At 45.0% G+C, this 14752-nt stretch overlaps 1 pseudogene; it reads left to right on the top strand.

The window, feature by feature from the left end:
• LOC146772764 (rho guanine nucleotide exchange factor 11-like) overlaps positions 1 to 14752 on the top strand; it is a 253630-nt pseudogene that overhangs the window by 181891 nt on the left and 56987 nt on the right.

Genomic DNA, 14752 nt, shown 5'->3' with positions numbered 1-14752 from the left:
GCCATATGGGATGAGGGCAATTGTGTCTGATTTGGAGTTCAAAAATGCGTTTTGTGACAGCCACCCTCCCAGCATACCGGACATCCATTCTTGGGTTAGTGCTTCGTGTAGCATGGGACATAGCATGGCCTTGCTTTCTCAATGGGGCATACACATGTTAGTGGCATTAGCGTTGTTTTTGACTGTGGTTCTGGCCGGTGAAGGCTTGGGGGTAGTTGCGTGCATTTTGTGTTATTGGGGTGTGGATGCCATTACCCCCATGTTACATAAGTTGTTTGTGTACTCACCAAGCTCTGGCAGTCCTTGAAGTCCATGTACTCCCACCGACGGAAGCAGAGCCATCACCTTCTCCTCCCAGGGATGGAAATGTACTGGTCTGCGGGGCCCACCACCTCCAGTGATGTTGCTCTGGGCGTAGTCGTCATTCATTTTTCGCTTGACTGACCTCCGCAGATCGTACCACCTGGCTTGGCATTCAGTCCTGGTCCTTCTGATGGGTGCAACAGCATTCACCCTATCGACGATCCTCTGCCACAGGCGTGATTTTTCGCCTATGCTGGTCTGTCTGACCAATGTTCCAAACAGCTGTGGCTCGACTCTGATGACTTCATTGACAAAGATCTCCAGCTCCTCCCTTGTGAACTTTGGATTCTTGTCTGTGGGCATGGTGTGGGGTGAGGGTGTGGATGGTTGTGGGTGTGTGGGTCTGAATGTGAAGGTGTGGGTCGGAATGTGAAGAGGGGGTATGTGTGAAGGAGGTTGTGTGAAGGTGTATATGTTAAGGTGGGTGGGTGCAGTTGTTGGTGTGTGCTCTCTAGCTGCAGTGAGTCTGTTGCAAAGGCTCATGGTTTGTGTGTGTGGGCCCTTTTTATTGGTCCATTTGTGGGTGGGCCTCAGTTTGAATTTTTGGTGGGTGTGTTATAAGGGGTGGTTGTGAGTTTGCCCCTCTGTTTGCCTGTTTGGATGTGGCCAGGTCAGTCATTTCCATGTTTTGTGCACTGTAGATGTGTTTTGCGGTGTTGTGCGAGTCGAATAGACGCTCCTTGTGCTGTTTTACAGTATCCGTGGTTCAGTACGACTCGTTTCGTTGTATTTGCTTCTGTTTTTTTGTGTGTCCGACTCGGTCATATGCGACGTTCTCCGCGGTACGAGTCGTACTCCGACATGTTCCCAGGGGTGCGACTCGTACAGGGGTACGAGTCGTACATGCATACACCCCCATGCGTTGTGTATGTACGGTGCGTACCCCAACATTGCATATGTACGGTGCGTACCCCAACATTGCATATGTACGGTGCATACCCCAACATTGCGTATGTACGGTGCGTACACCAACATTGCGTATGTACGGTGCGTACACCAACATTGCGTATGTACGGTGCGCACACCAACGGTGCGTACATACGCGATGTTGTTGTAAGGTGCGTACATATGCATGGGGGGTGCCTGTACGACTCGTACCCCTGTACGACTCGCACCCCGGGAACAACTTTTCCCGGGATACGAGTCATACAAAGTTCGCTTCGTAGCGGGTAAAGTCATTCCCCGTGTACGGGACGTTTTCCGTACCATTCGTAAATCGGAAAGCTGGTCCGGATCGTACTTGTACGGTCGGACTGTATTTTTACAATCCGTACGGAAAAGTGTCCGGGTCCGTCTCGTACAACTTTTCCCAATCCGATTCGTATGGATCGGGCCGATCCGTATGTAATTTTCCCGTACGAATCGTACTTCCCGGGTCGGAGGGACTTGTACGATCCGTGCGGAAAAAATTACAGATACGAGTCGTACGGAAAAAAAAATGCAGGATCGGAATTGACCCCTAAATGTTTACTGATAATTATTTGTTTTATTGCCGCTATTTTTCACAGCGTCGGCCTTTAGTGGAGGAGCAGCCATGCATGTTTATAACACACTAAGGATACAGAAGCAAAATTTGGTTGATTACAAAAACTGTCTTGGGAATTTCGATAGTAGGACAGACAGATACAAACATTTGTACAAACTCTGACCTGGTGGAAGTGGGTTCTGTAAAACAAAGTAATGTTTTTGGGAGGAACATATGGTTCTTATTCCATCCAAATAAGGAGTGAGGGCTCAATCTCTAATAAAGATAAATGTTCTAAATGAGTGTTCCTGCATTGAAGGAGAAGGCCTCACTTTTTGTCGTTCTTTGCCGCGGGGATCTTGCACCCCATCATATTGTTCCTGATGGTGTGGCCAGAGAAGGTACTTTCGGTCCTTTAGTTCAATGTACTGGTGGGAATAACTTTCCAAATGGCGGGCGCACAGTGACCTCAACTTGATGTGAGTTTGAAGGATTGACACTGGAGGGTGCTGAATATATACAGGTGGCTGTTTTTACTGGTATCGCTGAGTGGTGTTTCCATGGAAGACGACCTTCTCAATGGTCTTTTGATGTATGCTGTCTTAAAATGTTATACCTATATCTTTATGCATCTTTATATCATGATACGCCATGCTATTATCTTTCATGTATGTAAGCGCTCTGATACCCATGGGTCTAGCTAGCGCTATATGAAACTTAGGAATAAATAAAATGGTAAAAGTCTAATCCAGGACAAACGTGGAGACTCGAAATGTATGTATGAAATTTATTAATGATATGCTATGTAGCATAATAATGAAGGCGAACCCTAAGCATGAACCAGCCTTGTCTGAGTATCAAGTGACCCCACATCACTGAACCTTTAGTCATTCGACCCCTGCATGAGAATTTTAGTGTGTACCCACGCAAGTTGAGGATATTTTAGAGTACTAGACAGCACTTTACTGAAGATCAAACTAAAATAAAAAAAATGCAAATGCCCACATTAAGTTAAAAAAGAAAGAACATGTTGATCACGTGTGTCTAATCCTTTAATTAGTCACTCACTAAAGCAGGCATTACTTCTAACGAGACAGCAGCTCTGAATGGCCTTCATGTTGAAGATGTACCTGTTAAAAAGTTTATCTTGGTGCAAGCTGAGTTTATTTCCTCTTTAAACCTTACTTTGCTGCATAACAGAACTGCCAGTCTTGTTGATCCTTTTCAACAAAATAATGACTTTCTGCAAGAGAACCCTACTCCCTCATTTTCTGGTTGTCAATCAGACATTGATGTTTTAATTTCATAATTTCATTGACTGATGCTCATTTTATCCAACTTATTTCTTCGTTTAAAGGTGGAAAGCTCAAATTGAAAACATAGTGGAAGTTGCAACGAGGAACTTCAGTAGCCGGGGGCAGGAGACGGTCAATCACACGCCTCCTCCTGTCAGGTGAAGTGAACAGTATTTCCTGGATTTATCAATCACTTGGCAGATATTGAATTCTGTGCAGTGTTGGCTATTGCCAGTATGTTGAAATGACTAACAAAATGTCCAACACAAGCACACTTATAGCCATGAGTGGCAAATGGTTATTTGGAGTTTTGATTCTATTATGAATTCACGTTGTAGTTAGAATTTTAAATAGCCCTGATTCATTCTGGAGCACAATATTAACTTCAGGATTTTTTACACGATAAGGGAATGACAAGACTTCACAAATGGGCAAATTCGTAGACCGGAGAACACAGAATAATGTTCAGTTAGCTAGTTAAATAAGTTCTAGATTGAACAATGTTTTATGGATCATGTGCACTTACTCACATTGTTTAGTTACTTCAACCAGTGCCCTAGAAAAATAAGCAAAAATGTAATTGCACAATGATGCTATTTTAGAGGTATGGGTGTTTCTCTTACACTGGGTAGCGCTTTCTGCCTGCTCTTCTTAGCTGGAAAAAAAATCCCTACATGATGACATTGCTGGTCTTTCTATCATTTAGGGCCTTATTACGGGTTTGGCTGCCCTCCTGCAGTGCCACCCACAGGAGGACTGCCAAAGCCGTGGTGCGCTTGCCTGCCGGATTACGATTGTAATCAATGGTGTGCAGCCAGTGCTGGGTTGGTCTCCCGGCGGTGGGCTGCTATGATGATCATGCGAGAGCCTAACATGCAACCCGCCGCCTTGACAACACCTGCAGTATGTTCCTGCATGGTGTGGCATGCATGCCACACCCTGGAGGGACAGGGATGCAATTCCAGGTGGGCAACATGTGCCCCCCTGAATTCACCCCCACGCCCAGAGGCAGCACGGGGGCCCTGTTAGGGCCCCCTTAGTTACCTCTCTGTCACCCTTTCCATGACAGGCCCCCCCCCTTTAAAAAGGTGGTTGACAGACAACTCAGAATATGCTTGGTGGTGCTGCAGCGGCACTCCCAGGATATTCCTGCTCCTGACTGCTGCACAACAGCCACGGGATCCTGGATTCCCCGGCGGACACATCGCTCCTGTGGCGCTCCGACTGCACACTGTGGGCCCGCAGTGTGTAGGGGGTCGGACCACCACAGTGACGCCGTACTCGCAATAAGGCCCTTAATGTTATTGACATCAATGTCGCCTAGCCACCACTATAGTGATTGTGATTTGTAATTTCATGGAAGTCTATTCTGTGTGTGTCTTGCTTTTGCTTCATTGCTAAAGCTTTCACATGCCTGGGTGGCACACCTTTGAAAGAGGAGCCCACGGGGTTTCCAAACCCATGCAACTGCCTATGACTTTAACTGAAATCACAGTTTATGAACCAGAGGCCACTGCTTCGTAATGGAAATATTGGAAAGTCTAAAAAGTAGAAGGCGAGAAGACAGTAGATTATCAGGCAACTTTGAAACTGGGGTTTAATCTCCTATCTATTGTCCTAGAACAGATGGCCAGTATATGGGAGACTTATGTAACACAAGATGAACGTTTAAGATGCGTTAATTGCTAGCCTAGGGCATCTATTTTAGCCACTATATTTATTCATTTGGGAATTTTATAAAGTGTTCAATGTCTTCTGTCAGTTGCTTTAAAGTGTTAAAAGTCTTCAAGACAAGTCATCTTTTAGAGTAATTTTTGTCAGATAAGTGAGCTATAACTGTGCCAATTTTCTTTAGCTGTGACCTGTTTACTACAAAAGCTGGTATGAAAGGTTTTTAGATGTTTTCGAAACCCCATGTGGTTTGATTCAGTTCTCAGATTTGAGTTTGGGGTATTCTAAAACTTAGGGACTTGAATCTGCCTCTGTTTGAGTAATTTTTTTTATTTTTTTTTAAACTTGTTATTGTTTTTGTTGTGAACAAAACAGCAAGACACTTGAGTAGGCATTTTGCTCCTATCTTTTGACAATACAACACCCCAATATACACCCCAGAAGTAAACATCATATCGGCACTGTGGTACATAGCCGGCATCAACATTTCTCATTGCCGCCCCAAGATCTACTACATCAGTCTGAATCAGAGGTGTCATCAAGTGGCATCGGTAGCGGGTCACATATTCCACCCCTGAATTTGTTCCATGCTCCCCATACCTTATCCCACTCTGTTTGAGTAATTTGAGGTGATGAGGTGCGCATTGCTCCTTACTCAAATTCATTTTGACATTCTCTAGATTCTGATAGATGATTATAACTGCAGATGCCTTGCCTTTTGAATTCCCGCAGGTATCAGACTGAATCCAGAAACGTTATTAGCAATTGCTCTTACACATTGATAGGCGGTGCCATCAGACTTTGCATTAACTTTGTTGCTCCTTTGCAAATGTTAGCAGGAAACCATATATGTGTACAAGTCTTGCTCATTAGCGTCAGATCCTTATTTTCCTCATTCTTTGATGGTGATCTGGAACTCCACTTCTGAACTTCGTCAGCGTCTTACCTCCTTTAAAAACTCTTTTTTGAAGATGTTTTGCTAGGGATCTCAGGCTACAGGTTTCAGTCGGGGCCACACCTACAGAAAGCAAATATCTGGCACAGACCCGCATGACATCTGTTTGTGGTATCATGGATGTAGGCATGTTCAGAGTCATTGAACAAATGCTCTCTTAAGCGTCCGAAGGCCTTAAGGGATCAGATGACAAAATTGTATGTCACAGAGCACAAAAAACTGTACTGCTATAAGTCCAGGTCCCCATTCTCTGGTAAGTGCAAGAGAAAGAATGTTACAAATCTCATTGTAAACACAGAAGAGCAGATGGTAGGCCTCCCCTCAGGGCAGATTCCAACCATGGTCCACAGATAGAGCCAATGCGCTGTGAATTTCTCTGTCATTTCCTGTCAATAGATTGCAGTAGCCAACATCACCAATGTTCCTTCCCACTGTTTCCCCACCGTCACCTCTCCAGTGTTCTGTGAATAATCACAAAACCCTCACTACATTGCAGGTTCCACACATGGATGACCTTACCAACAAGCCCACAACACATCCCCCTCGTTATTACAAAAAACTAAAATATATACAAAAACCCATCAAAACTGATTAACTTCAAGTTGGAAACAAAAACACAGACATCAAAGAGAATAACCCTATGGCCTCAATACAAAATGAGAAAAACTAAAATAAACCACAAAATGCATTCTATATTACCATTCTCATAATCTTCTAAACATTTTGACAATTTGCTAATTCTTTTGTCAATGTCATGTCCAGCATCATGTACATTAATGTTCTCATTAGCAGTCCTAGAAGTGACTCCAGACTACTCACCACTCCCACATTAGCTTCTTCCAACACCACTTCCCTCTCTTCAATCATCACAGCCTCACTGCTCTCCTCCAGAAGATCCAAATGTGCAGGTAACTTGTGTTCCCTTCCATTGCTGACTGTTAGACCTGGCACCTTGGCGTGAGTTTCCCTTCCACTTTTTGCTGATGTGCCTCATTGTGTTTTGTTGGTGTTAGCTGCTCAGGGCACTGTGCCACTGCTAATCAGTGCCACAGTGCAAGTGCTCCCTTTGAAAAGTGTATACATTGATTGGTGTCCATGATTGGTTCATTTGGTTTACTGTCAGCCCCTAGTAAAAAGCACCAGGAGTGCCAGGGCTTGTAAATACAAATACCGCTGGTGGGCTTGCAGCATTGGTTGTGCCACCCACAGAAGCGGCCTAGTAAAATGTGTCTAGGATCTGCCACTGCAGAACCTGCGTGCGGTCTGGTACTGTTGCGCTGACTGCGCAAGTGCACCCACTTGCCAGTCCCTAAACCTTCCCTTAACTACATATTAGTCACCCCTCTGGTAGGCCCAAGGGCAGGGTGCATTGGAGGCATAAGGTAGGACATGCCCTGATGTGTGTGGCATGTCTTAATAGTGAATTAAAGCCATTTTCGTTTTTCACTATTGAAGGCTACCTGCTCTCCATAGGCCAGAATGGGCTGCTGGAATTACTACACGCTGTAATCCCAGTGGACTCATAGAGCATGGTAGAAAGTCATGTTTAGTACGCCTGAACTCAGAATAATAAAATACTTCTTTTAGTAAAGTTTATTTTAATATCCTGTGTTTGTAAATACTACTTTTAGAAAGTTAGTATTTACTGACCTGGCCATTTCAGTCTGCCTCTGCGCTGTGTGTGTGTGTTCTGCCTAGTAACAGGGAAGGAGCAGGGCTGGGGAATCCCAGGAGACAGGCTGGCTGCCAGGTGGTGGGTAGAGAGATTACACCAGGATGGGTGGGAGGAGTACACCTTGACTCTTGAATAGACCTGTGCTCTGCCTCCACAATGCCGGCTCCGCCCCCTGTGGAGCGGCTGATGTCTCTGCCCTGCTGCTGAAAGGAAAGAGCAGAGTCACCACAACAAAGTGCTCCAAAACTGGACTGAGCCAGGCCCAGGTCCCCTGGCGACAAAGAAAAAAGAATTGTGCTGTAAAAGAAGGAGGCCTGCTCCTAAGAAATCAGATCCTGTTTGCGCCAAGACGAACCTCTGCCTGAAGGAGAAGGACCTGGAGAAGCTGAAGGAGCAATACTGTCTCTCTGCCTGAGAGACTGGCCTGCAGTGGGTGCCTGTCTGCTGGAAGGAGAGGAAAAGACTAAAGGAAAAAGACTGCATCAACTTGTGCTTTCAAACAATCTCCCACGGCTTGCTTGTGAACTTGCCCCCTGATCTGCGCCCCAGGAACAGTGGCGCTACCTTTCCCCCAGAAGAGGAGAAGCTGCTGGACGCAATCCTGTGACGCTGACCCCCAGAGAACCTGTGTGCCTTTCACTTTCTCTGCACCGCGACATCTGCCACCTGGGGCTACCACGAGCACCGCAAGGACCTGTCTACCTGGTCCCAGCACCGCAAGTGACTGCCCCTCCGAGCCGTAGCTCGCACCGCAAAGAAAAGAACCTGAGTGTCCAACCCCCGAGCCTCTGCGACCCTGCGCCGCCGAGATCACCGCGAGGACCTTTAACACACTGGTGATCCCCGGGAAAGCCGATCGTGCTGCAACGCGCTGAGAATTGCCCCGGAGCTGCTCTCCCTTCCTCTGACCTTGGTCGTGTGGCTGAGACCTTCTACGAGTGTGCCACGAAGCACTGCCGCCCTCTGACTGTGAGGGACGACACCGCGACGTGGGACACCTCTCCGTGGAACCCCGAGGCTGCAGTGACCATCCCCGTGAAGATTAAAGGTATTGGTGACATTTCGCGCTAAAGTACGGCCCGTACTTGCCTTCGTACGAGCCGTACCTGCTTTTGAAGTATCTGGTGACTTGTGCGCGTAATACGGCCCGTACTTGCCTTCGTACGGACCATACTTGCATCGGAAGTATATTGTGACTAGTGCGCGTAATACGGCCCGTACTTGCCTTCGTACGGACCGTACTTGCATCAGAAGTATCTTGTGACTTGTGCCGTACCTGCCTTTGGAAAACTTGTGACTTGTGCGTAGTTCGACCTGTACTGCCCTGGTACGAACCGTACCCGCCTCTGTTGAGCCGTACTTGTGTTGCCGTCCGTGTACGGCGCGTCCCTGCCACTGTACGGACCGTACAGCATCCAAAAGCATTGCCGGCGCTCACGCAGGAAGCGTCAGACTTGGCAAGCGAAGCCTGGAACACGTTCGACGCGTACCTACGTAGGTATGGACCGTCTGGCTCAAGGCCTGCATACGCGTACTCACGCGAGAAGCGTGAGAAACGGCACGGCGTACGGAAATAGCGGTACGAAGCGTACCTGAGGCGCTACAAAGCGCACCACACCCCATAGGAGCTTATTTTGCATAGAACTGTGCCATTTTTACAACTGTAGACTGCCTTTAAGCCTTTAAAGAGTAACTGGATTAGTACTTACAAGAGAACTGTATTTTATCAACCTGCCTTCAAGAAATCTTTTATATAAAGACCTATATTTTTACAGAAATACAGCCTTGTGTCTTTGTGTGGTGGGGAAGTGATTATTGTGTGGGGCAACTTGCAACGCTTAACCTAATGCCCTCTGGAATCTAGCCTGACTGTTCGCGCCACGTTACCTAGAGGGTGAGCAGGGGTTATTTTTAAGAGGTGATCCTACGCCCTGACTTAGATGAAAAGGGTCCCTGCTTGTCGCAAGTGCATACCTGCGCCAACCAGAGACCCCGGATTCTAACACTGACCATCTCTCCATCATCTCAAAATCCTCCAAAAAGTCAGATTCAAACTTATGTGACTCCCCATGAACTCGCTTCCATATCTCATTTGGATCCACAGCCACTCAATTAAGATTCCAGACTTTACCATTACTCAACCTCACTGAATTACACAAATCTTCAAAAAGTTTCTCCAGTTCATAAAATCGACAATTCCCTTGAGCTACAAAACCCAGTTTCTTAATCTGAACCCAGTCACCCACTTTGACCTTCACCCATTTTGAACCTCTCTTAGTATCATAATACAACTTACCTTTATAATGACTCTCTTACTTTTCCCCACACTCCTTTAACTGACTAGTATTCCACACATATACAAAATATCCAGGTGTGAAGTTGGTCCTAGGATTCCTACCCCTCATCGTAAACAGAGATACTCCAGTCGATCGATTATTAGTAACTCTGTAAGCCCAAACCATTTTACCCAGTTGAGTAACCTAGTCCTCATTACTTGCCCTACATAACTGTATGATACATTTGATCACACGGTTAAATTTGTCTACCATACCATTGGCACTGGGATTGTTTAGTGCAGTGGTCTCATGCTTCACACCACTGCTTTCAAAACAAAGCTTAGTTTTATTGGAGACAACTTTCATTCCATTGCCACTCAAAATGGTGGCAGGAATGCCGTCCAATGTAAAAATCTGTTCCAGGAATTCACAAACTGCATCCATATCTGCCTTTTCTACCACCTTCACGGTCGGCCATTGGCAAAAGAAGTCAATTAAAACCAACACATACTTGTGAGGTTTCCCAAGGGGTCCTACAATGTCAACTGGAATCAAACATTTACTCATAGTTGGTGTTAAAGTCTGTAAAGATTTATCAGCCAAAACACAATTGGGGCACTCTCTTACATATCTTTCCACCTCAAGATCCACACCTGACCACCAAAACATCTTCTTCGCAATAGACTTGGTTCCAGTAATTCCAGAATGCTCCTCATGCTCCGAACTGATAACCGTTCTTCGCAAAGCTTGTAGTGGAGTTACTTTTTGTTCTCCCGGAATTGTGCCACTTTCAACAGTCAAGTCAGTCCTTACCTCCCGGAATGGTTTCATAGATTGATCTATACCCTCTTTTCTTGGCCAAACGTCAATCAAGTAAGTCATAACTACTTATAAAACTTTATCCTTCTTCTATTTCTTACTCCATTCTTCTCTGACAGCAGGCATGCCACTATCGTGCACTTTGAAAATTATACTGTTAACCCCTTGGACTCCAAAATATTTAACACCTTCATCAACCCCGTATCGTGTTCATCCCCGGTTGGACCAAAAATGAAAATATTGTCTTGGAAAACTTTTACACCTTTTCTTTTCCAAAAAGTTAAAACTTTAATCACTGAAAGACTGCAGCCACCGACTCTAGGTGAAATGGCGTGAGCTTAAATTGGAAACACCCATCAGGGGTGACAAAAGATGTACGTTTCTGGGAATACTGAGCTAAAGAAATTTGGTGGTGTGATGACAATAGATAAATGGTGAAAAACCACTTGCCAACTCTGACAAAAGTTACCAGTTCATTAATTCTTGGCAACAGAAATTGGCCCACATTTATGTTGTTGTTCAAATGGCGTAAGTCAACACACAACAAATGTTGCCATTGCTTCGTCTAGCCACCACTAATGGGGGAAACCCAATCAGAGACTTCTATTGGTTCAATACCCCAAAGAAACCTGCTTCTCCAGATCTTCAGAGACTTCATCCCTAACCATGAAAGGAATGTTCCTTACCTTGTGGACATTAGGTCTAGCATCAGCCTTCAAAATAATTCAGTACTCAAATCCTTTCAAATTCCCCAACCTACCACTAAAAACCTTTGGAAATCTTTTGAGCATATCATTGCCCATATGCACTCCTTTATCAAACACCATCACTTGCTCTTTGCTACTGGGATCAAACACAATGTGCAAATTTCCATGGTCAAACTAACCAAACACAAGGGGGCCCTTTCATAGCAACATGCAATCTGCCCGGGTCAGCCTATTCTTGAATCTCAAATTAAACCACCTAAATCCAATCATGTCAATACGTTCTCCACTTTAACCCTGAGGACCCCTCCAACTTTATTGACAATTTTTTCTCTCTGCAGCTCCTCGTTGATTATAGTTTATGGGGACCCAGAATCTGCATACATTTTTAAGGATACATCAACAACAGTCATCCAGCACTCAAATATAGGTCTGTGAGATTTACCATCAACATTCAAAACAAGGCTTCTACACAGACTCGCTACATTGTGACAGTGCTCGTTGTCACCTTCAGAAGTTTTCTTATCTTCCTTACTTACTGGCTCACTCACACACTTAATAGACTCTTTCCTTCTCCTGCACACTTTTACAAAATGCCCTACATTGCCACAATTGCTACACTTTTGCATGGCAGCAGGACATTTTTTGGTAAATGCCAAATGTTCTTTACTGTCACAATGTTAACATCTGGTTTGATCTTTGGATTTGGAATCTTTTACACTGTACTTAGATGCTCAATTTCGAACAGTGGCATAATCTTTTGCATTCTGTTTTAACACCCTAGAACACCTACTCGACATCTCAGTTTTTTTTAACAATTGCCAACACATCATTTAACGCAAAATCACCACTGACCCGTAAATGCTCCTGAATGGCTAGATTCTTGGCGTGCATCACCAACAGGTCCCTGATGAAATTGTCTTGTAATACACCAAATTTTCAGTCTAAAGGTCATTTCTTTACCTCTGCAATGTACTCTTCCACTGATTTGTTTTTCCTTGTTTCTGTTGAAGGAACTTGTACCTGGTAATACCAATGCAAATATTTGGTGTATAGTACCCATCCATATCCAAAATTACAGCCTGGAAAACATTCACATCGTCCATTACCACCAATTTTGTCATTTGGAAGTGGAAAATATTTTTCGTCTACTGCATTCCCAAGCAAATAGATCTCCTTAAACCTGCAGTTCAATATATTCTCTGCTACCTCCGTCATCTTCAGCAATCGACCCTTGCATTTACTTGCACACGTCTTCACTTGGATGCCATTGAAAGTTATATGAAGAATATGAAACACTTGTCGTTATTCAGAATCTCTGTCATCAAGGCGTCATGGAAGGACTCAAACAAGTTATTCCACCCAGGGTACCTCCTCACCATGTGCGGAACATTAACATTATCCTTACCAGAATGATGAGCTTTTCTTTTGAACCTCTACATTTGTGCCCATTACAATTTCTTTCCTGAAAAGTTGCTTTCCTTGCTGATATCACATTTTTAAGGCATGTTAGCCAATTGAAGACCCTAGAAGAGCCTTTCGTTCTGGTTCAGTAAGACAGGATTGGCTTAGAACCAACCCTAAATTCCCTTTGAAAGTGGTTCCTCCATTCCAACTCATTCAAACCATTGAGCTCCCATGCTTCTTCGCACAGTCATACTCTGTGGCAGAGAGGGCCCTTCACACCCCTGCTGTCAAGTGTGCTCTCATGTATTACATTGATAGAACTGAGCTCTTTTGCAAAACTCAACAACTTTATGTTGCTTTTGCCCTGCCACATAAAGGTCAGGCTCTTTCAAAAGCTGGCATAGCTAGATGGATGGTCAAATGTTTTCAAAACTGCTGCATTACAGCTTGGAGGAATTTCCCTGCTCTGCCCAGACAATATTCTACTTGCAAAAAAGGAGCCAAGTTCAAAACTAGACTGCAGGATATTCCTTATTGCATGTTAATTGGATTTTTTATTGTGGAATTGTGGAAAAAAGGAAAAAGTAGCAATTGTAATTTTGAGTAGCGTCGGTGTGCCCTTTGGCAGATTATGACCTCCTTGTCAAGAGATCACTTCTATTGATTTGTATTTGTGGATCCTAGGCTTCAGTTCACAACTTGTACCAAACTCTTTAATATATTAACTTTTACCTATGCCTATTTTTGTTTAAGGGCTTCACTAGACAAGGAAGCGTGTTTTAATCCCATTAACATTGATTATATTTTTCTCATTGTAGCGTGGCGATAAATAATCCTGACGTCTCTGCTGAAAGCTGCACTGATTCAGAGATGGAAGAAGTCCCTCTAGGTGAGTTCTGTTGCATGGAGAATCTTTAAAGCACATTAATTCTGATGGATACTTCTAACCGCATATTCCTCACCATTAGACTATTCGCCAGGCACCAGGCCATAGCAATGGTCCGGTGTGCTGGTAAATGAAGCTGTGCAGCTCTGTTTTGATCTTGTCCCATGCAGTAAGTGATGGAGCGGAGCCACATATAGATGCCACCACATGTGACAATGTCTGTTCTTTCTTTCAATGCCTTGAATTGTGGATCTAGAGCTCTGCTCTCTTTTCTTTGGTTTTCACACATTCTTTCAAAAATCATTTATTGTTTCTAAGGGAATGGTGCCCCCCAACGAGGCCTAAAGGGTTCAAACTGTGCCATGACTGCCAGAAACTGGTGTTGGTGTTGGCTGGCTGATGAGGGTTATGAACCTGAAACCGGTCCCAGGATGCTTGTTTCCGGTCCAGGGAAGACACGGCTTGGCAGTTCGGGCTGGACTGTTCCCATGAGGCACAGGGTCAGACTGATTTGCATATGGCCATGTCGGAACTGGAGTGGTGGAGTGAGCTAAAGAATGATTATGGATTAAACCCAGATCAGTTGACTGGGGGTGAGTGTTTGATTTTCTCAAATGCTCCGTCCACCATCCCTTTTGGTATCGCTCAGGTCTCTACTAGGGCCTGTCGGGCTGCTCCCCATTCCCCTAAAATCTGGGGACTCGTGTGGAGATGAGCCTCCAACCTGCACAACCCCAGCTCTTGCTTTTGTATACCACATTCTAGTTGTCGCACGCCATAGGTTGTCTTGATAGAGACTCCCCAGAGGACAACCTTCATGGTTTCCAATTCCACTGCCCTACTTGAGGTCGATCCCCAGTTCTCCTCAAAGTAACGAGTCAGCGTTTCAGTGATCACTGCAACAAAGGGGGGGTCCATGAACACCTCTGCACACAATCGCCAGGAGGGTATTTCCAGACATTCTGGTACCCCCACAGACTTAGCAAGACTGGGGAATGATCTGTGATATATCTAGGCAAGTACGTTATCCCATCCACCTCTGAAGTGAGGTCTAATGACAGGAAGAAGTAGTCAAGCCCGCCGGAGGTCCCTGTTGCCGGCGTACACACGAAAACGTTATTTTACTCGGGTTGCAATCCCTCCACACATCCCTCAACTGCAATCCCTCCCTGAGATCTTCCAAAGTCTCCGTCATCCGAAGCTTTGTGTTTGCGTGTGGGGGTTACCTATCCGACG

Source organism: Triturus cristatus, chromosome 12, assembly GCF_964204655.1.
Source record: "Triturus cristatus chromosome 12, aTriCri1.1, whole genome shotgun sequence".
Lineage (NCBI taxonomy): Eukaryota > Metazoa > Chordata > Amphibia > Caudata > Salamandridae > Triturus > Triturus cristatus.
The sequence above is the reverse complement of the archived record's forward strand: the minus strand, read 5'-3'. Positions and strand labels throughout refer to the sequence as shown.